We start from the raw sequence: 24,858 nt of genomic DNA, 5'->3' as shown, positions 1-24,858 counted from the left end.
CAGATAGTAGTGATACAGTGTAACAGTCATCGTATGACTTATTGTCACCTGATACTAAGTATCTTACACTGGGGCAAGCTGTGAAAAATGGGATCCTACAGTGCAGAATGGGAACGGTCATACAACTGCATTGTAATGTATCACTGGAGCTTTTGTAATCCTTTTCCCCAGGAATTATGGATCTCTAGATCTTGGTACCCGCTTGGACCTATATATACTGGTATCCCCTTCTCTAGTTGTTATGGACCCCTGATCCTGGCACCAGGTATTATGGACCTCCATATCTGTTATGTTCTGCTACCAGAGCTAAGGAAAGAGAGGAGATCTGTCCCTACGATAGAACTCAGCTTAATCCCTACGATGTAACAGGGAACCTGATCCTGCGATCAGACCTGCTAAAGTCCTCAGCTAGTCTGTACGGAGACCTATAGATGTGGGGAAGGAATCCCTACAAGTACTAAGGACTGGGAGGAATATGGGACACCTCCTAACAGAAATAGTAGCAGACAGACGAACAAACAAAATATATAGAACATAGAGGTCAGTAGACCAAGCAAACTAACAGAGCAAGACAAAGAGCACAGGCTAGCTAGAAAGTAGTTATACAATGAAGTCCAGCAAAGCCAGAAGGGCGGAGCAGGATTAAATAGGCCAACAAGGTCATGTGACCAGCAAAGGAAAAAAAACCTAAGAGCAAGGTTCTAACAGTACCCCCCCTTCTAAGAGGATCCTCCGGATCCCCTAGGACCAGGCTTATCAGGAAATCTCCTGTGAAACGCTCTGATAAGTCTGGACGCGGAAACATCATCCGACCTCACCCAAGAGTTATCCTCGGGACCGAAACCTTTCCAGGCCACAAGATACTGCAAACTACCTCTATACCGTCTAGAGTTAAGGATGCGAGAAATTTCATATTCCCCGTCCTCCACCACTGGAGGAACAGAGGCAGAGGCGTCACAATCCGATACAACAGCTTTTTTCAACAGAGAGACATGAAATACCGGATTAATTCTCCAGGAGGTAGGAACCTCCAACCTAACAGCAGATTGGTTGACAACCTGAAGCACCTTAAAGGGCCCTACAAACTTGGGACCCAATTTCTTTGAAGGAATCCTCAACCGCAGATTCCTAGAGGACAACCAAACCATGTCACCAACAGCGAACAAAACCTCCTGTCGTTTCCTATCAAAGTAGTCTTTAGATTTTCTGTTGGCCTCCTGAAGATTACCACACACATCCGTCCAAACTCTCTCCAAATCACCGGAAAAATTCTCCTCCTCAGGCACGGCAGATCCCAACTTGGAGAACGACCCAAACGACGGATGTCTCCCAGAACAACAAAAAAAAGGCGAACAACCAGCAGAAGAAGATGTATGATTGTTCAGAGCAAATTCAGCAAGTGGCAGAAACTCAGACCACCCCTCTTGATTGTCTGCCACAAAACAACGCAAGAACTGCTCAACATCCTGGTTTTTCCTTTCTGTCTGGCCATTAGATTCAGGATGATATCCGGACGAGAACGACAAATGAACTCCCAACCTATCACAAAAGGCACGCCAAAAACGAGCCACGAACTGAGGACCCCTATCAGAAACAATGTCAGTAGGAACGCCATGAAGTCTGACAATTTCCTTGACAAAGGCCTTAGCGAGAGTTTTAGCGCAGGGCAGTTTGACGAAAGGAACCAAGTGACACATCTTGCTAAAACGGTCCACGACCACCCAGATGACAGTAAAACCCTCAGAGGGGGGAAGGTCAGTTATAAAGTCCATAGCCAAATGTGTCCAAGGAGCACTGGGAACCTCCAAAGGACAAAGCAACCCCGCAGCAGGAGTATGTGAGGACTTAGATCTAGCACATATAGTACATTGACGCACCCACTTAATGACTTCCTTCTGCCATCCAGGCCACCAAAAACTGCGACCCACCAGTCTCTTGGTCTCAGAGATTCCGGGATGACCTGCCAACCGAGATTCGTGACACTCAACAAACAAATCTCTCCTAAAGGTCCCAGGCACAAACAACCTCCCATGAGGAGTGTTAGAAGGGGCATTCTCCTGTGCTTTAAGAATCTCATTTTCCAAAATGGAGTCCAAAGCAGCTATCACAACACCTTCTTGTAAAATGTTCTCCTCTTTCTCAGCACCGACTATGGGAGAAAAACTGCGAGACAAGGCATCCGCCTTAACATTCTTAGTACCAGGGATGTAAGTAACGGAGAAATTAAACCGCGAGAAAAACAGTGCCCACCTAGCCTGACGGGCATTCAGGCGCTTGGCAGCATCAAGATATATCAGATTTTTATGATCCGTAAGAACCTGAACGGGAAATTCCGCACCTTCCAAGAAGTGGCGCCAGTGTTCAAATGCGAGTTTAATAGCCAATAATTCCCGATTACCAATATCGTAATTCAGTTCAGTCTCCGAAAATTTTTTTGAAAAAAAGGCACAGGGATGTAATCCATCCCCGTTATCCTGAGACAATACTGCGCCAACCCCCACAGAGGAAGCATCAACCTCAACCAAAAACGGCCTAGTAACATCAGGCTGCATAAGGATAGGAGCAGAGGTGAACCTCTCCTTGAGATACACAAAAGCTTCAATGGCCTCAGAAGACCACTGAACCGCATCAGCACCTTTCCTGGTGAGATCAGTCAGAGGTTTGACAATACTAGAAAAATTTTTTATGAATTTTCTATAGTAATTGGCGAAACCCAAAAACCTCTGTATCGATTTCAAACCAATAGGCCTAGGCCATTCCTGCACAGCCTGAACCTTAACCGGATCCATCTCAAAACCTTTGCTGGAGATAATGTAGCCCAAAAAACGAATTCTCTGTACAGCGAACTCACATTTCTCCAGCTTAGCAAAAAGCGAATTGTCCATTAATAACTGTAATACCTCACGCACGCTCCGCCAATGAGACTCCAGATCCGGCGAATAAATCAAAATGTCATCCAAATACACAACCACATTTTTACCGATCAAAGGTCTAAGGATGTCATTAATCAGATTCTGAAAAAATGCAGGAGCATTAGTAAGACCAAAAGGCATAACCAGATTCTCAAAATGACCCACAGGAGTGTTAAAAGCAGTCTTCCATTCGTCACCCTCCTTCATGCGCAACAGATTGTATGCCCCCTTAAGGTCAATTTTAGAGAACCACTTGGCCCCCATTAACTGGTTAAACAGATCAGGAATCAATGGCAGTGGGTAAGGATTGCGTACAGTAATTTTGTTAATCTCACGAAAATCCAGACAAGGACGTAAACCGCCGTCCTTTTTTTTTACAAAAAAAAATCCAACCGCCACAGGAGACTTAGAGGGCCTAATGTGACCGGCGGCCAAACTTGTCTGTATGTATTCCTCCAAAGCCTTCCTCTCAGTAATAGTAAGGTTAAATAAACGACTTTTAGGAAGAGTCGCTCCAGGGACAAATTCAATAGAACAATCATAGTCTCTATGGGGAGGCAAAACCTGCGATTCCTTCTCAGAAAAAACTCTCCAAAAATCCTGAATAGGAACAGGCAATTCTCCCCTATCCACAGCTGCAATACGCCCATTACAACACTTGTCATAACATTTATGGCTCCAGGATTTAATTTCACTGGTAGACCAATCCAGTACAGGATTGTGAAATTTTAACCAGGGCAATCCCAACACCACCGGAGAAGGCAAGTTATTCAAAACTACCAAATCCAATTTCTCATGGTGAACACCATTAATAGTGAGAGGAAATTCACAGACCTTGAGAGTAATATTCTTCAAAGGGGAACCATCCACAGAAACCACAGCAATGGGGGATGATAAAGGTTCAGGTTTTAAATTGAGTCTTTCCACGAATCCCCCATCAATAACATTCAGAGTAGACCCACAATCGACAAACACCCGAAATTCCATTAATTTTTCCTGAGCAATCATGGAAGCAGCTAAAAATACACCCTTGGAATTTAAACAGGCAATACGGGCATGACTGACCATTTTTTTTTCTTTCTTCATACGAAGCTCACAGCCTTTAATCAAATGACCCGATTTTCCGCAATAGAAACACAAGCCTTCAAAAAATCGACGGTCTTTTTCTTGAGAGCGAGGTGCCACTAATCCATTCTCCATCGGTTCACCACTGTTAGTACACACATTCTCATAACCAGAAACTGACATAGCAGAGGATTTGCTCTCATTAACCCTTGCACGCAGTCTTCTATCCACCCATATAGCTAATTGCATAGCCTGTTGCAAATCTTCAGGTGTAGGATAAGCAATTAGCAGGTCTTTAACCCTTTCACTGAGCCCAGCAAGAAATAGACTTTTCAGAGCAGAATCGTTCCACCCTGTTTGAGTAGACCAACGACGGAAATGAGTACAATATTTTTCCACATTACCTGATCCTTGTTTTAAACGTCTCAACTCAGTCTCAGCTGATGCGACACGGTCAGGATCATCATATAATAGTCTCAAAGCAGAAAAAAAACTATCCACTGATCTGAAGCATGTATCACTAGGTTGCAAAGAAAAGGCCCACTCCTGAGGCTCTTTGCGCAAAAGTGACATTATGAACCCTACGCGCTGGGATTCATCCCCAGAGGACTTAGGTCTCAAACGAAAATACAATAAGCAAGCATTTTTGAATGAAAAAAATTCTCGGTGTTCACCAAAAAATAAATCCGGCAAACATACCTTAGGCTCCAAGAAATGTGCTCCAGGACAGTTACTCACGTGCTGACGGAGCTCGGCCATCTCCAGAGAGAGTCCCTGCAGGCGACGAACCAAATCCTGAACCGACACCATGATGGAACAGAAAAATCTTTCCTTAGAGAATTTGCTGGCTGGACTTACTGTTATGTTCTGCTACCAGAGCTAAGGAAAGAGAGGAGATCTGTCCCTACGATAGAACTCAGCTTAATCCCTACGATGTAACAGGGAACCTGATCCTGCGATCAGACCTGCTAAAGTCCTAAGCTAGTCTGTACGGAGACCTATAGATGTGGGGAAGGAATCCCTACAAGTACTAAGGACTGGGAGGAATATGGGACACCTCCTAACAGAAATAGTAGCAGACAGACGAACAAACAAAATATATAGAACATAGAGGTCAGTAGACCAAGCAAACTAACAGAGCAAGACACAGAGCACAGGCTAGCTAGAAAGTAGATATACAATGAAGTCCAGCAAAGCCAGAAGGGCGGAGCAGGATTAAATAGGCCAACAAGGTCATGTGACCAGCAAAGGAAAAAAAACCTAAGAGCAAGGTTCTAACAATATCCTGGCACCCTGTTCCTGAAGTATTATGCATCTTTATATCCTGGCACCCCCTTCCCTAGTTATTTTGGACCCCTGATCCTGGCACCCCCTCCACCAGGTATAATGGACTTTCACATCCTGAAACCCACTTTCCGAAGGCATATAGACCTCTGTCCTGCCACCTCCTGCTTCATATATTATGGACCTTCGTATCCAAGTATCCCCTTCCCCATATATTATGGACCACTATATCCTGTCACCACTTTCCTAGGTATTATTGACCTCCATATCCTAATACCCCTTTCACCATATGTTACAGATGTAAAAATCCTGGAACCCCCTACCCCAGGTATTATGTATCTCTGTATCCTGGCACCCACTTCCTCATATATTATGGACCCCTATATTTTGCCTCCACCTTCGTAGGTATTATTGACCTTAACCTTCTAATACCCCCTACTACAGACCTAAAAATCCTGGCACCTCCTTCCCCAGTGTTATGTATCTCTGTATCCTGGCACCCCCTTTAAGGGGTATATCTGGGGGGGCATTTCCCCCAGGCCCAGCCAGCAGTGGGGGGCTCCCGGTGGGCCGCTTGGTGTGGCGATCCGAGGTGTCTCCCAGAGACAGAGAAGGTGCAGCGCACCAGATCCCAATGATCAATTATACTCACATATTTCAGGCAGGGCGACGTCAGCAGTGTGATCAGGTAATGTAATCACACTGCTGATGTCACTCCTCTGCGGCACTTTGGCGGCAGAAGTTTGATGTGGTAAGTGCTCCAGTGGAGCTGAAGACACCAAAGATTTATTGTAATTAGGGGGAGAAAGTTGAATACACAGTATGGGGAGAGAGGGTGGAGGGGGAATGTATGCGGCACAGTATGGAGAGTGAGGGGGGATGGGTCCAGACACAGTATGGGAGGCAAAAGGGGGTGAAAGAAATTTGAGGGCACACTATTAGGAGCGAGGCAGGATGGGTGCAGATACAGTATAGGGAGAAAGGGGGCGGAATGGGTGCAGTCACAGTATGGGGAGCGAGTGGAGAAATTTGAGGACACAGTAAGGGGAGGGAGGGGGGATGTGTGTGGACACAGTATGGGGAGCGAGGGCGGAGAAATTTTAGGACAGTATGGGAAGCGAGGGGGTACATTTGAGGACACAGTTTGGAAAGTGAGGGGGCGGGATGGGTGTATGCACAGTATGGGGAGCGAGAGGGAGAATGTATGCGGACTCATTATGGGGAACGACGGGGGGATGAGTGCGAAAACAGTATGGGTAGCAGGGGGATGAGTCAGGAGACTATTGAGGGAAATAGTGTGAGGAGACAGAATGGGATGAGAAAAATGTGAAGAGGCACAGAATAGAGACTGAGTAGTTTGACGGGAGTGGTATGGAGAGGGGGCAGCTTGTGGGGACAGTGTGAGGCCACAGCAAGAATGGAAAAGTATGCTGAGGAGGGGGAGTGTTATGAGGGAGCACAGTATAGAGACTGGGCAGTACAGGGAGGTACAGTATGAAAGGACAATGTGAAGATGGGGCCCAATATGGAAAGGAGAGGGCAGTGTGTGGGTAATTTTTATGTGCAGGGAACACAATGAGGAGCAATTATTTATTTAGGGGCACAACGTAAGGCAGATATTTTTATTCATGAGCACTATTATGACCCTTATCTTTTTATGGGTATCGTATGGGGATGTGCTGCACAAGAACAGAGCAGATGGAAGACTGCAGAGACGAGCTGTGGATGAGAAAAGTCATCATGGCGTCTGGACAAGGTACCTGAATGTAAATGTTTATTTGTGATGCTGACTTATTCTCATCAGTACTTTGGTTCCTCTATGGTCCACAATCTGATGATGACTGATAGCAACAACTCCCAGTATCTCCTTACCATTGTTAAGGACTTACTGGAAGTTGTAGGTTCATGGAATTCAAATGTATATGGGACTGATCTGACATTGCAATTGATGTACTGATGGTAGTTCTGGTGTTGGATTCATGTACTGATGAAGATTTTGATGCTGTGTTTCTGTACTGATGGGGGTTTTACTGTTGGTGGTTCTCATGATAAATTTCTGTACTGCTTTTGGTTCTGATGATGTATTTCTGTACTCATGAGGGTTGTGATACTATTTTTTTTTACTGACGGGGGTTCTAGTGATGTATTTCTGTACTGCTGGTGGTTCTGGTGATGGATTATTGTGCTGTTATTGGTTTTGATCCTGTACACGTGTAAAAATCCATAACTTGTAAGATTACGTGATACATGGCTATGTTAATAAAGTTTTGTGCTGTCTGACAAGTTAAGGGTTACTATAATTTTATTTATGCAGTCCCGGATTTTCTGGTGCCAGTGGTGAGAGTGGGAGGTAACGAAACCCCAAGTATGCGATTTGCATACATGCTGTCACGTGCCGATTAGACACTCTTGGCCTTGCTCAATAAAAATGAATTGAGGGAGGCCAGATACGTCTAGTCAGAATGTGGCCAGAAGTATACAAATAGCTTACTTGTGCACTGCTGACATGACCGTCCACTCTTGCCACCGGTAAGGGAGAATCTGAAAAGTGTGCAGTGCATGAGCTGTGAGAATTCAGAAGACTGCGGACTTTCATCTCAAACCTGGACAAGCCATTTAATTATAAAATGAAGCCCTGTTGCATGCCAATCCTAACTGTAATATACGCACTGTCAGGATTCTGCTCTGCTTGCTAGTTCCAGCTACTTCACTCATAGGCGATTTTCATACTTATGGTCACATGATAATGAGCTTTTTTTCCTTCTTCTTTCAGTTTTTTAATGAACATCGACACAATTTGGAAGAGCAGAAAGTGTTAAAATAGCATATGAATGATTGGTCACATGACGACTACTCAAACCGCTTGAGCATGGGAGGGGGCGTCAAACTGATTTCTTCCCCGGGTGTCAGAAAACCTAGATATCCCTCTGCCCCCTTCTCCAGGTATTATGCATATCTGTATCCTGCCACCACCTTCCCCAGGTCTTATGAACCTTTATATCCTGGCACCCCCTTTCACATATGTTACGGACCCTCTGAGCCTGGTACTCCCTTCCCCAGGTGTTATGGACCTCCAAATCCTGGCACTTTTTTCCTCAATATTATGGACCTTAATATCTGGTTATACTTGCTGTTGATAGAATATACCTACTTATGCCATCATACAAACTGCTCCAGCTTTTGTGGACCCCCCAAAATAACAGCATACACTGTATATGATACCAGTTATTATGGATCTACATAATAAGTCATATGTTGCCTAGGATTACGCCCTTCTATTGCTTGAATAGCAACCTACTTTTCATGAACATGTACCAGGCTTTATTGACTCGGCATTATAAACCTGCTTTTGCCAGAAGACCCTGAGCCTGATAATGTGAACCCAAATACAGTCAGATCTTCCAACCTTGAAAGATATCAAAGATGGCCAAGTACTGAGGTGTGAATAGTGTACCGTAGTAAAGATTTTGTGCAAAACGACATCCCTAATGCCACCAGATCTTTTTGTGCACCCATACAGAAATACTGCCCTTAGTAAAGCCTCAGTATGACACCCCTTTCTTGGCCCCCACACAGTATGATGCTTCCACAGTGCTCCCCCACACTTTCATGACACCCACATACAGTATTATGCTCTTCATGCAGAATGACACCTCCACAATTCCCCAAAGTATGATTCCCAACACACTCTGATGCCACCCAAACAGTATGATGCCACCACAGGTCCCCCAGACAAAATCCCCTTGCACAGTATGCTCCCATCCAAAGTATGATACACCCACAGTCCCCCACACATACTATATATACACTATGATGCCCCTGCCCAGTATGATGTCCCCATCGTGCCCCTTCCCAGTATGATGTCCACATCGTGCCCCCTCCCAGTATGATGTCCACATCATGCCCCCTCCCAGTATGATGTCCCCATCATGCCCCTTCCCAGTATGATGTCCCCATCATGCCCCTTCCCAGTATGATGTCCCCATCATGCCCCTTCCCAGTATGATGTCCCCATCATGCCCCTTCCCAGTATGATGGCCCCCTTGTGCCCTTTCCCAGTATTTTGTCCCCATCGTGACCCTTCCCAGTATGATGTCCCCATCGTGCCCCTTCCCAGTATGATGGGCTCATCGTGCCCTTTCCCAGTATGATGGACCCATCGTGCCCCTTCCCCGTATGATGGACCCATCGTGCCCCTTGCCAGTAGGATGGACCCATCATGCCCCTTCCAGTATGATGGACCCATCGTGCCCCTTCCCAGTATGATGTCCCCATCGTGCCCACTCTCAATAGTGCACTGGCTAAATTAAAAAATAAAAAAAGATACCTAGCCTTGATCCCATGATGAGGTGCCAGTCTGAGCTGTGTTTGGTTCTGTGCAAGAGGCGTGATGTGATGTAATTGCATCTGTGGCGCAAGACTCAACTACAGTATATTGTCATCTTCAAGATGCGAACACAGTTGAAGTCGGGAAATCTCCCTGATCTCCCGGGACAGCGGGACATCTCCCCAAATCCAGGAATGTCCCGCTGGATCCAGGACGGTTGGGAGGTTTGCACAAAGGCCAGCACAAAATGTCCCCACCATGGATATGTTCTATGATACTCAAGATTATTCCTTTCTTTCTGACTTCTGTGGCAAATTACCCCAGAGACACATAATATCACATGGGGTTATTACTGGTGACAATACTGTCTGTGCCACATCTATATGTTCCTCCTCACATCAGCAGACAGCGCAGTGCCCAGCGTCCGTTGTTTTGCTTATGGCCCGTTGCGCCCATACTAGTTGGGTCCTGTGTGGATGTCTTCTTTGTCTCCATCATTGTATTTTCTTGCTGCTCTCCATTCATCTCAGCTCGTCACGCTTATCACACTTCACTTCATGTTTATGGGATGGATAAACATTCTGGGAATCTCTATCCAGTAAATAACACCTACTCCATTTAGTACTTTCTACCGCAAATTAATCCTTATATTGTGCACTGCGGCCCCCCAGGCTTGTTTATTCAGCTGCGACCTAGAAACATCCATCATATAAACCTAAAAATCCTAATGTGCCAAAAAAGGGGTCTGGTCCTGACTGTCAGCCACCTTCCTCCTCCATGGGGCCAACATAATTACTTGAATTAAATGAATGGATTCCATTTATTAGGCAGTACTGTGCCAATGTTTGTCCTAGGGATATAATATAGGGATGAAAGGATGTAGAGAGTGAATACTTAGCCCACAGCTTCCTATATTGCTCCATATGGTGTTTAGTGCTTCTATATACACACGTGGTCAAAATTGTTGGTACCCCTCGTTTAATGAAAGAAAAACCCACAATGGTCACAGAAATAACTTGAATCTGACAAAAGTAATAATAAATTAAAAATCTATGAAAATGAACAAATGAAAGTCAGACATTGCTTTTCTGCTTCCACAGAATTTTTAAAAAAATCGAACTCATGAAATAGGCCTGGACAGAAATGATGGTTCTTCTTAACTTAATATTTTGTTGAACAACCTTTGGAGGCAATCAAACGATTCCTGTAACTGTCAATGAGACTTCTGCACCTCTCGGTAGGTATTTTGGCCACTCCTCATGAGCAAACTGCTCCAGTTGTCTCGTGTTTGAAGGTTGCCTTTTCCAGACGCATGTTTCAGCTCTTTCCAAAGATGCTCAATAGGATTTAGGTCAGGGCTCATAGAAGGCCACTTCAGAATAGTCCAATGTTTTCCTCTTAGCCATTCTTGGGTGTTTTTAGCTGTGTGTTTTGGGTCATTATCCTGTTGCAAGATCCATGACCTACAACTGAGACCAAGCTTTCTGACATTAAGCTGCACATTTCTCTCTAGAATCCCTTGATAGTCTTGAGATTTCATTGTACCCTGCACAGATTCAAGACACCCTGTGCCAGATGCAGCAAAGCAGCCCCAGAACATAACAGAGCCTCCTCCATGTTTCACAGTAGGGACAGTGTTCTTTTCTTCATATTCTTCATTTTTCCATCTGTGAACATAGAGCTGATGTGCCTTACCAAAAATTCAATTCTTGTCTCATCTGTCCATAGGACATTCTCCCAGAAGCTTTGTGGCTTGTCAACATGTACTTTGGAAAATTCCAGTCTGGCTTTTTTATGATTTTTTTTCAACAATGGTTTTCTCCTTGGTCGTCTCCCATGAAGTCCACTTTGGATCAAACAACGACGAATGGTGCGATCTGACACTGATGTTCCTTGAGCAAGTTCACCTTTAATGTCTTTAGAAGTTATGCTGGGCTCTTTTGTTACCATTCGTATTATCCATCTCTTTGATTTGTCCTCAATTTTCCTCCTGCAGCCACATCCAGAGAGGTTGGCTACAGTCCCATGGATTTTAAATTTCTGAATAATATGTGCAACTGTAGTCACAGGAACATCAAGCTGCTTGGAGATGGTCTTATAACCTTTACCTTTAACATGCTTGTCTATAATTTTCTTTCTAATCTCCTGAGACAACTCTTTCCTTTGCTTCCTCTGGTTCATGTTGAGTGTGGTACACACTATGTCACCAAACAGCACAGTGAGTATCTGTAGCCCTATATACAGGCCCACTGACTAATTACAAGATTGTAGACACATGTGATGCTAATTAGTGGACACAACTTGATTAAACATGTCCCTTTTGTCACATTATTTTCAGGGGTACCATCATTTCTGTCCAGGCCTATTTCATGAGTTTAATTTTTTTTAAAATTCTGTGGATGCAGGGATAAAAAGCAATGTCTGAATTTAATTTGTTCAGTTTCATAGATTTTTAATTTATTATTACTTTTGCCAGATTCAAGTTATTTCTGTGACCATTGTGGGTTTTTCTTTCATCAAACGAGGGGTACCAACAATTTTGACCACATGTGTATGTATGTCATTGTGGTCGCAGAGATGCATTGGTGGTGCCCACTTATTGGAGGACAGCTGCTATTGTCAGCCGCCCGTTATGTCTCACCTGGAGAGGTGGATCCATAAAGCCCTTGGTCCAACTGAGCAGTTTTTATGAAGCACAGACAGGTGGAGCTGGAGCAGCAGGGCAATCACATTCGATCCACGGCGTTAGAAGTGGCCAATCAGGAAAACCGGCAACCGGTATTTCAATATAGGCAACTGGGGAAGCAGAACAGACTCATTGGTAAGGAGTCTGGATAGCAGAGCAACAGGTTTCAATGTACCAGTGCTGGCCCAGTAATGAAGCAGCGTTGACTCTGCATTGAGGAAGCGGTGCAGTAGAGCTGGCTCAGCAACAGAGTTAAAAGTGGCAGAGTTGGCACTGCGATGCAGAAAAGTCTGAGTAGCAGTGCTAGAACCACAATGTAGTAGAGCTGTATAGTGAAGTAGCAGAGTTGTAACAGCAGAGAAGTGTTGAGGCAGAGGAGATGGCAAACACTGAAGAGTTACAGGATGCCAACGACCTGAATACTCACGTGGTGTCCTGACGCCTGAGACTTCTGAATAGCCAGGGAGAAGGACACCACAGGAGCGCATTGGTTGCTGCTGAGAAGCAGAGGGACTCCACAGCAGAGTGCGTAGCATGCCGCACACAGCACTGGATCCAGAAGAGGCAGGGGCAGACATATCATTGATGCATCCAGAACCAGTGGGTTGGCATGGCAGACCCTTAGGTCTGTGGGCATAATAAGCTGCCACTCTGTATAAAGTTGACAGTCAAAATAAACTGAGAAACAGAGGTATTGCTGCATATTAAAGATGCGCCACATGTCCATGACTAGTAAAAATTGGACAAAAAGTGATATTTTTTTCGTATAGGGAAAAAAATAAAATATTGAAAAAAAAAACCTGCTCATAATTAGTATTGGCAAAGCTATAACAAACCGTACTTATAAGAAAAAAACAGTAACTGTCCCATGGGATGTCAGCCTCTCACTGACAGCAAGTGGAGATATTAACGATAATGAGAAAATGAGAAATAAAAAGAGATGTGTAATAAATAGAGCGATACCGTGCAGGGTGGAATGACGCACGCTGCATCCTATCAGAAATCTTTACTATTATAATCAGCTGCAGATAAACCAGAGTTTTTGCAATTGAATGGCAATAAATATAATGTGCAGTGTGATAAGATCTTCATTCCATCCCTGCTAATATGACATGGCCATGGGAACCTGCTCTCTGGTGATGGTGGAGAGGAGGGGGACGCCAGAAGTATTGTCCTTCTGAGATCCAGGGAGAGGAACTCAGATCCGGGTCAGGGATGGAAAAAAACAACAGTCAGTGGGCTGCAGGGTCACCAGTCAAGGTCAACGTCCTCACAAGGGCGAGCGACCTGGTGACAGAGACAAGACGCCCACCCACCTTATATATAAAAATGTCTCTCTAGAGTGACTGCCTTGTAGGACAGAGGCCGGCCTCATTGTCACTGGGCCCCTTGGTCTCATTTCGCATCTTTCAGCCAATAAGGAGTCCAGAGTTGATTACACAGTCAGAAAATTTCACATGACTTATATCTGACTCCTATAATACAAACTCGAATCCCAAAAAAGTTGGACCCTGTGTAAAATGTAAAGAAAACAAGAATATAATGATCTAGAAATCTGTTAATGCCAGGAACATAGCGAGAGGGTGCAACCGGGCCCAGAGAGGAAGGTGGCCTGTCGACGCTTGCGTCTTTTGTATGTCCTTGGACGCACATTCTTTTGTAATGTATTGAGGGGTAGAAAATCACCGGTTCCCTCCACTTCAATATTTATACAAGTCACTGGCCTATCAGAGGCCGGCAGCTAACGTCAGCGTGAGATTTTATCTTTCATAGGAGAATATCTATGTGTGCAGAATTATCATGCAACTAAATGAAAAACGTAAATTTTCCATCTCATTTGTTTATTGTCATCCGTTAAAGTGAGAATAATAACCGAACAACTCAAAATGTACAAAATACATTTCAAAAAAATATCAGTGACAATATAGTAATATAATAGCCGTCCTTCTTCTCAATAACTGCCATAAGCTCCATCCATAGAGTCTGTCGGTTTCTTAACCCCTTCGTGACCTTGGGATTTTCCGTTTTTGCATTTTCGTTTTTTGCTCCCCTTGTTCCCAGAGCTATAGCGGTTTTACTTTTTGGGCAATATGGCCATGTGAGGGCTTATTTTTTGCGGGATGAGTTGTACTTTTAAATGCCATTACTAGTTTTACCATATCATGTACTGGAAAACGGAAAAAAAATTCCAAGTACGGTAAAATTGCAAAAAAAATGCAATTCCATAGTTGTTTTTTTTTTTTTTTCCTCCCACGTTCACTGGATGCTAAAACTGACCTGCCATAATTATTCTCCCGGTCATTACGAGTTCGCAGATACCAAGCATGTCTTTTTTATTTAAGTGGTGAAAAAAAAATCCAAAGTTTGCTAAAAAAAAAAAAAAATGTTGCCATTTTCCGAGACCCGTAACGTCTCCATTTTTCGGGATCTGGGGCTGGGTGAGGGCTTATTTTTTGCGCGCTGGTCTGAAGTTTTTATTGATATCATTTTGGGGTATATCTGATGTTTTGATTGCCTGTTATTGCATTTTATTGCAATGTTTAGGCAACCAAAAAAAGTAATTCTGGGGTTTGGAATTTTTTTCTCGTTACGCCGTTTACCAATCGGATTAATTCTTTATATTGATAGATCAGGCGATTCTGAACGCGGAGATACCAAATATGTGTATGTGGGGTTTATTTTTTATTATTTTATTTTGAATGGGGCGAAAGGGGGGTGATTTAAACTTTAATATTTTTTTAATTTTTTTTAATATTTTTAAAAACATATTTTTTAAACTTTTTGCATGCTTCAATAGTCTCCATAGTAGACTAGAGGCAGCAACTGTCTGATCGCCTCTGCTACATAAAGGTGATCAGCAGATCACCTCTATGTAGCAGAAATGCTCCTGTACTATGAGCGCCGACCACTAGGTGGTGCTCATAGTAATCTTTACATGACAACCACTGGAGTCTGCTGCAGACCCAGGGTTGCCATGACCACCTGTCGGTGACCCTCTATCTCGTGACGAGGTCACCGATGGGCGGGGCAAATGCCGCGCTTCCTGCGCGGCGATGTTAAATGCCGCTGTCAGAGATTGACAGCGGCATTTAACATGTTAACAGCGATCGCGATTCCACCCGCGGCTGTTGCGGGCACTTGTCAGCTGTAATAATCAGTTGACATGTGCCCGGGTTTAGTGCGGGCTCAGCGCCGGAACCCTCACTGAACCGGGGGTGATGGCCTGGGGCGTACTAATACGCTTTGGGCCAGTAAGAGGTTTAAAGAAGCACTTCTCCTCCTCCCATCCAAGTTTTTATCCTCTCAATATATTGCAGCCATTATATTATACAGCACTGTGTACTTACAATTACTCATTTTGCCTTTCTACCCAGATAATTCTCCTCTATTCTTCCATGGCTGGGAAGCCGAGGGTGGGCCATGGATGCGGGGGGCGCGAATGCCAGAAACAGCCGTCATTGGTAAGCCTGAGTATAAAATTCCCCATTGACACTCTGACATCACCCCTCGAAGGAAGCTGTACGCGAAACGTGGGTCAGGGGAGCTTCATTGGCTGCCACACAGGTTTCATCTCACCTTACTCTATTTCCCACTTGAGGTATATTTCCTGCTTTTCCTTTAAAACTTGAATTGTCTACAATGTCTTATTTCGGTCAGACATTCATCTTCTTCTACTCATAGGCTTTGTGCCACCATATCACAATTTTTAGATACACTAATCCCTTATTCATCTAATAGACATATAAGGTCCTTTCTATATCCTTGGTTCATCTTATACTGTCTTCGTAGGACTTTGTTCCACCATTTATTTATTCTTATGAGTGTGTTGACCTTGAAAAGTTTCTTGGGATTGTTTTTTTATCCTATATATGATAGGACTTTGTTCCATTGTATTTATTTTATTTTACTTTGTGATATATGCCTCTGTGACACTCAGCCCTGGTAGGGGTGGTTTTCTATATTGAGTGTATCTCTATGAATTGTCATGTTGTTAGGAAATTGTTTTCCCTGTGTGGCTTTGCCTATGTCTGATACACTCCTTTTAGCATGTTCTTGTTTTGGCATTTGTATAAATAAAGATAGTTTCTTATAATTTGGCTTGTATTCCTGTGTATCTATATGTTTTTGTAGCCTTTTTGGAGAGCCTTTGATATTTATGGTCAGTTTGGTAATTAAGTTTTAGACGCAGTTGTTCACAGATGACCTCTGACCATGTTTGCTTCTGGGAGACTCTGCCTTTCAATCATGTTGTTTTTATACACAGTCATGGGTATAAGGTGACAATTGACCCTGCTGCTGTTTTTCAGTAGAACTACTTACCGTATTTTTCGGACCATAAGACGCACCTAGGTTTTAGAGGAGGAAAATAAAAAAAAAACTTTTAAGCCAAAAAAGTGTTCATGATGCACTTTTAAGGGCGAGGGGGTCTTCTGCAGACACTGATATAGGGGTAATGTCCGCCAATTCTGACAATATCGCCCATCCTGGTATATATGCCCCCCCCTTCCTTTTATACGTGGTCCCCATCCCCATCCTGGTATGCATGGAACCCCTCCATCCTGGTATGCATGGAACCCCTCCATCCTGGTATGCATGGAACCCCTCCATCCTGGTATGCATGGCTCCCTCATCCTTATCCTGGTATGTATGGCTCCCTCATCCTTGTCCTGGTATGCATGGCACCCCTCATCCCTGTCCTGGTATGCATGGCACCCCTCATCCCTGTCCTGGTATGCATGGCCCCTCATCCCTCTCCTGGTATGCATGGCACCCCTAATTCCCGTCCTGGTATGCATGGCACAGTAATCCCCATCCTGGTATGCATGGCACAGCAATCACCATCCTGGTATGCATGGCACAGCAATCCCAATCCTGGTATGCATGGCACCCCTCATCCCTGTCCTGGTGTGCATGGCCCCTCATCCCTATCCTGGTATGCATGGCACCCCTAATCCCTATCCTGGTATGCATGGCACAGCAATCCCCATCCTGGTATGCATGGCACAGCAATCCCCATCCTGGTATGCATGGCACAGCAATCCCCATCCTGGTATGCATGGCACCCCTCATCCCCGTCCTGGTATGCATGGCACCCCTAATCCCCATCCTGGTATGCATGGCACCCCTAATCCCTATCTTGGTATGCATGGCACCCCTAATCCCTATCCTTGGTATGCATGGCACCCCTAATCCCTATCCTGGTATGCATGGCACAGCAATCCCCATCCTGGTATGCATGGCACAGCAAGCCCCATCCTGGTATGCATGGCACCCCTCACCCTCGTCCTGGTATGCATGGCACCCCTCATCCCTGTCCTGGTATGCATGGCACCCCTCATCCCCGTCCTGGTATGCATGGCACCCCTAATCCCCATCCTGGTATGCATGGCACCCCTAATCTCCATCCTGGTATGCATGGCACCCCTAATCCCTATCCTGGTATGCATGGCACCCCTAATCCCTATCCTGGTATACATGGCACCCCTAATCCCTATCTTGGTATGCATGGCACCCCTAATCCCTATCATGGTATGCATGGCACCCCTAATCCTTATCCTGGTATGCATGGCACCCCTCATCCTTACCCTGGTATGTATGGCCCCCTCATCCTTAGCCTAGTATGCATGGTCCCCCTAATCCCCATCATGCTGCACATAAAAAAAAAATAAACACTCCTACTCACCTTTCTTCTCTCCTCCAGCGCTGTGTCCTGTCTGCCCGCACTGATCTCTCCATGTGAGTCACGCATGACGTCACTGCCATGCGCGGCTCACAAGGAGAGATCAGCTGCCGGAAGTCACTGCTCCCCACGCCGGGACTGTATGCGCGGGGGGCAGTGAATTCACTCTCCTTCATAGCCGGCACACAGCGTAGCCGCACTGCGGCTCCTGCTGCTTCCGGCTATCTCGTGTTCCCGCTTATTAAAGGGCATGAATATTTACCCCCTCCCCACGCCCATGGGCGTGGGAGACAATGAATATTCATGCCCTTTAACAGCGGGCACAGGCGATTCCGGCAGCAGCAGGAGCCGCAGCGCGGCTACACTGTGTGCTGCTATTAAGGAGCATGAATATTCAGTGCTACCCACGACCCATGGGCGTGGGGAGCAGTGAATATTCATTTTCTTTAGCAGCGGGGACAGTGTAGGCTGCAGCAGGCGGCTGCTGCCTCCTGTGCCCCTTTCCTCCACCCATACCGCTCCCCCCACACCACACATATATATACACCCCCCCAACATTCGGACTATAAGACGCACCCCCTATTTTCCTCCAAAATTTTGGAGGAAAAAAGTGCATCTTATAGTCCGAAAAATACGGTAGTTTTTCAGCATTTTATTATTCGTCTCTCAACTTTTTTGACACGTGTTAGTGCCATCAAATTTTAAATGAGTTAATTTTTACTAATGAAATAGAAAAATATCTAACTTTCAACTTCTGATCTGTGTTATGTGTTCTCTTGTGAATAAAATCTGGCTATGAGATTTCCAATTCATTGCATTTTTGTTTTCTTTACATTTTATACAGTTACCAACTATTTGGAAATTGAGATTGTAAATCTCATCAGGGTTTGTTTGAGCAATGCCTGATTTGATCATACTTTCATAGATAATTCTAAATATTTATTGTGAAATATGCAGTGTTTCTGCAATCAGAAACATGGAACCGGAACCAAAAGTTATATCTGCAGATATTACTTTTTCCATACAGAATTAATCTAAACAATAGGTACATTACCACCCTTCCCGTGCCCTCCGTTCTTCTAATGACTTAAAACTAAAATCCTCCATAATCCGAACCTCCCACTCCAGTCTCCAAGATTTCTTGCGTGCTGCGCCAATTCTTTGGAATGCACTACCTAGGACAATTCAAATTAATTCCCAATACCCACAGTTTTAAGCGTGGCCTAAAAATGCATTTCTTTAGACTGGCCTATCGCCTCAACACACTTATCTAACTGTCCCAGTTGGGCCCATATTAACATTTTCTTCAAAATCATGTTCATACCATCCATGCACTGATTATTCTCTGTCTGTATGGTACACATACCGGCTGGCGACCAGTTCATGTAGTGCTATGTACTTACCCTATTTAGTATTTTAAGGCTGTATTATACAATATATGTACATTTTACCTTGTGTGTCTCCCCTATTTCCTTATAGACTGTAAGCTTGCGAGCAGGGCCCTCACTCCTATTAATATCTGAGTTATGCTTATTCTGTAACGTCATTTTGTCTGTTCAAGCCCCTCCCTAAAATCGTAAAGTGCTGCGGAATATGTTGGCGCTATATAAATTTTTTTTTATTATTATATTACATTACTTATCCTGTACTGATCCGGAGTTACATCCTGTATTATACTCCAGAGCTGCACTCAGTATCCTGCTGGTGCAGTCACTGTGTACATACATTACATTACTGATCCTGTACTGATCCTGAGTTACATCCTGTATTATACTCCAGAGCTGCACTCACTATTCTGCTGGTGCAGTCACTGTGTACATTACATTACTTATCCTGTACTGATCCTGAGTTATATCTTTTATTATACTCCAGAGCTGCACTCACTATTCTGCTGGTGCCGTCACTGTGTACATACATTACATTACTGATCCTGCACTGATCCTGAGTTACCTACTGTATTATACTCCAGAGCTGCACTCACTATTCTGCTGGTGGAGTCACTGTGTACATACATTACTTATCCTGTACTGCTCCTGAGTTACATCCTGTATTATACTCCAGAGCTGCACTCACTATTCTGCTGGTGGAGTCACTGTGTACATACATTACATTACTTATCCTGCACTGATCCTGAGATACATCCTGTATTATACTCCAGAGCTGCACTCACTATTCTGCTGGTGGAGTCACTGTGTACATACATTACATTACTGATCCTATATTGATCGTGAGTTACATTCTGTATTATACTCCAGAGCAGCACTCACTATTCTGCTGGTGCAGTCACTGTGTACATACATTACATTACTGATCCTGTACTGATCCTGAGTTACATCCTGTATTATACTCCAGAGCTGCACTCACTATTCTGCTGGTGCAGTCACTGTGTACATACATTACATTACTGATCCTATATTGATCGTGAGTTACATTCTGTATTATACTCCAGAGCAGCACTCACTATTCTGCTGGTGCAGTCACTGTGTACATACATTACATTACTTATCCTGTACTGATCCTGAGTTACATCCTGTATTATACTGCAGAGCTGCACTCACTATTCTGCTGATGGAGTCACTGTGTACATACATTACTTATCCTGTACAGATCCTGAGTTACATCCTGTATTATACTCCAGAGCTGCACTCACTATTCTGCTGGTGCAGTTACTGTGTACATACATTACATTACTGATCCTGAGTTACATTCTGTAGATCTTTTATTATAAAAATGAAAAACATAACAATAATAATAACAGAAACATAACAAAATTAATATCCAGAAAATAAACAATGTAATGAAACTGGTCCAGCCGCTCCCTCTCTACTCACACACATATTATACATATATACACAATAATAACTACCTACACCATGACATCTGGTCCGGTTACCAAACAAATAATAACAATATAATAAAAAATAACCGACAAATTATATACAAACTAATATATACATTCTTTTTTTTTCTTTTTTTATTAAATAAGATACATACTAACTATACAAATATATACAAGACAAAACAAAACACCCCACACTCGAGACCACCAGTCCCTCCCCGGCACTGACCTGAGAGCTGGTCCTGCGTCTCATGCCTCAGTCCATGTCCAACGTCCATAGGACAGATCAGGCAGTGCCAGTTTTTCACCCAAATAACCAGTGTCCCACAAGATGAACCCACCTCCCCCCTTTTCCCTCCACCCAACCTAACATCTACACCCAAACCCATATATACAATATATACAGAAACAAACAATACAATAACAAACAATACAATAACCACAACTGACGAAGCCCAAGTTCGGCGCCTGCAGCCCTACATCACTGTCTACTGAACAAAAACAAAAATCTATGGTGTCAGCAGCAGCCCACCACCAGGAAAGGAGATGACCAGACTAGGGCACACTAAAAGAAAAGCCCCTCCAGAGGAGAGCGGCCCTCCATGTACCCAGTCTCTCATACTCCAGAGAACGCACCTTCACCAGTTCACCGAGTATGGTCCTAAACACATCGTCCACTGGGAGGATTTTCCGCTGCGTCGATACTAAGCACCGTGCGTTCCACGTGTGATACCTAACCACTGCGCTAACTAGAAATAAGGTGCAGTGGTCCCGACCACCCAGGTCCCCGAATGCTCCATATGCCCATTCCGCATAACAGAGACCGGCCAGCCGGGGCCAGCCAATGGAGGCGCCCACCCTGTTGTACACCTCTGTGTTAAAGGGACAACGAAGCAGGAAGTGGTCCATGCTTTCAAGCATGGTACCACAATGCTCCCGAGGACAGTTCCTATCCTCAGAGCTCCTACACTTCAGATTGTCCCTCACACACAGTTTCCCATGGAAGCAGCGCCAAGCCAAGTCCCAAACCTTCGAGGGGATTCTGATAGAATTCAAAAGATACAGACCCACCCCAAGATCCCGACTTGGGCAATCCCTGAGCGCCAGAGGCCTCTGAAAATGGGTCAACAGAACCCTTTTGTCAAGGAGCTTCCTTGGCAGAGTCCTGACCTCCCACATTCCCAGACCCCACCGGCGAATTACCTTCAGAACCACGGTAGCGTAAGCCGGGAGATGTTCATGCGGTGTGCGGAGATCCTTCACTTGCCCTCCTGTCTCCCATTCCTGGAAGAAAGGCTGAAACCATCCCTTACAGGAGAATACCCACAGAGGAGCCCTCTCTTTCCAGAGGTTTGCAATATTGATCTTAATGAAGGTATTCACAAGGAATACCACAGGGTTGACCATAACCAACCCTCCTAGTCTCCTCGTACGGTAAGTAACCTCCCTCTTGACCAGGTTCAGTCTATTCCCCCATAACAGTTGGAAGAACAAACTGTAGACCCGAGTCCAGAGAGGCTCTGGCAAGATGCACACACTGCCCAGATAGATCAGCAAAGGGACCAACCCTTCCATTGGTTCACCTTCTGAGTGGCGATCTCTAGCCTGCTGTCCCAATTTTGTTTGGGGTAATCCCCCTGGCCAAATTCGATGCGAAGAACTTTTGCAGAGACTTTGGGTCCTGGAAGGGTGTCCGGGAGATCAAAACCAGGATCTCCTCCTCCCAGCCAGAGACTCTCACACTTATCCCGGTTGATCTTAGACCCGGATGCCTCCGAGTAGCGATTTACCTCTGACATCAGCCATTCTGCCTCCCCATCAGAGGAAACAAAAACGGTGACGTCATCGGCATACGCCACCACTCTCAGAGTGGCTTCCGGTCCACCCTCCTAAGAAGTGGGTCAATCGCAAACACGTACAGTAACGGGCTCAAGGGACAACCCTGGCGAACACCACACCCAAACTCAAAAGAGCTGCCAATCCAACCGTTCACAAGCGGGAAACTCTCTGCCCCAGCTTACAAGGTCTTAAGCCAATCAACAAACCCCCCCGGCAGGCCATACCTCAGAAGGACAGACCAGAGGTACTCATGATTAACCCGATCAAACGCTTTTGCCTGGTCCAATGACAGCATGTACCCCTTTCAGTGACCAGCCCTACCCTGCTCCACCGCCTCTCGGACACAGAGTACAGCACTAATTGTACTGCGGCCCAGAACAGAGCAATGCTGGGCCCCCGAAAGGAGCTGGGGTGCAAATTTCACCAGCCGATTAAACAGCACCTTTGCCAAAACCTTCCTGTCTGCATTGAGAAGCGCTATGGGATGCCAATTCTCAATGCAAGATGGGTCCTTACCCTTTGACAAGATGATCAGGGCAGACCTCCTCATTGACTTTGGCAGAGTGCCCAAGGAAAGACACTCATTGAATACCTCAGTCAAGAGGGGAACCAAGGCGTCCTTAAAGGTCTTATAGAATTCAGATGTTAAGCCATCTGGACCGGGAGATTTCTTTAGGGCAAGCCCTTCAATCGCCTACTTAACTTCCTCTTCCCTGATCATCTCTGTCAAAACACCAAGAGAGGGGTCTACCCCTGGTTCGGGGACGGCTTCAGCCAGAAAAGCCGACATCTCATCCCAATCCAGATCCCTCTTCCCCAAGAGGTGCGAGTAGAAGGATCTGACTGTTAGAACTCTCCTGTTAGGTTTTTTCTAGTTTGCTGGTCACATGACCATTTTTGCCTATTTAATCCGGCTCCGCCCTCCTGGCCTGGCTGGACTTCATTGTATTTACTACTCTTGAGCTAGCTTGGTGCTCTATTACCGTTCTCTGTTAGTTTTGCTATGTCTTCGGACCTCTATGTTCTTTGTTGTGTGTTTGTCTTTGACTGCTACAATTTCTGCTAGGAGGTGTCCAACTTTATCCCAGTCCCTAGTTCTTGTAGGGATCCCTTCCTTGCATCTATAGGTCTTCGTACAGACTAGCCGAGGACTTTAGCGGGTCTGATTGCAGGATCAGGTTCCCCGTTACATCGTAGGGATCCAGTTTAGTTCTATTGTAGGGCCAGATCTCTTGTCTTTCCTTTGTGCTTGTAGCAGATCATAACAGTAAGTCCAGCCTAAAAAATTTCTCTAAGGAAAGACCTCCAGTTTCCATCATGGTCTCGATTCAAGATTTGGCTCAACGCTTGCAGGGACTCTCTCTGGAGGTGGCCGAGCTCCAACAGCACGTGAGTAGCTGTTCTGGAGCACATTTGGTAGAGCCAAAGGTACGTCTGCCTGATCTATTTTTTGGTGAACAACAAGATTTTTTTTCTTTTAAAAATGCTTGTTTATTGTATTTTCGTTTAAGACCCGGATCCTCTGGTGATGAATCACAGCGCATAGGGTTCATAATGTCACTTTTGCGCAAGGATCCTCAGGGATGGGCTTTTTCTCTCCAACCTAGTGATCCGTGCTTTGGATCAGTGGATAGTTTTTTTTCTGCTTTGGGTTTGTTGTACGATGATCCTGATCGTGTCTCATCTGCTGAGTCTGAATTGAGACGTTTGAGGCAGGGATCAGGTAATGTGGAAAAGTATTGTTCTCACTTCCGTCGGTGGTCTGCCCAGGTGGGGTGGAACGATTCAGCTTTGAAAAGTTTGTTTCTTGCGGGGCTAGGTGAAAGGGTTAAAGATTTTCTGATTGCTTATCCCACACCTGGAACCTTGCAGGAGGCTATGCAATTAGCTATACGGGTGGACAGGAGACTGCGTGCAAGAGTTAATGAGAGCAAATCCTCTGCTATGTCAGCTCCGAGTCTTGAGAGGGTCTGTGCTGACAAAGGAGAGCCGATGGAGAATGGGGTGATGACACCCCGCTCTCAGGAAAAAGACCGCAGGCTTTCTGAAGGTTTGTGCTTCTATTGCGGAAATTCTGGTCATTTTATTAAGAACTGTGTGCTTCGTATGAACAAAGAAAAAAAAATGGTCAGTTACGCCCGTATTGCCTGTTTAAATACAAAGGGAGTATACCTATCTGCTACTACTGCTGCTCAGGATGAATTAATTGAATTTCGGGTATTTGTG

Source organism: Phyllobates terribilis, unplaced genomic scaffold (genome assembly GCF_046119375.1).
Source record: "Phyllobates terribilis strain yellow unplaced genomic scaffold, ASM4611937v1 Scaffold_1__5_contigs__length_1240528914, whole genome shotgun sequence".
NCBI lineage: Eukaryota > Metazoa > Chordata > Amphibia > Anura > Dendrobatidae > Phyllobates > Phyllobates terribilis.
Note: the sequence above shows the minus strand (reverse complement) of the source record.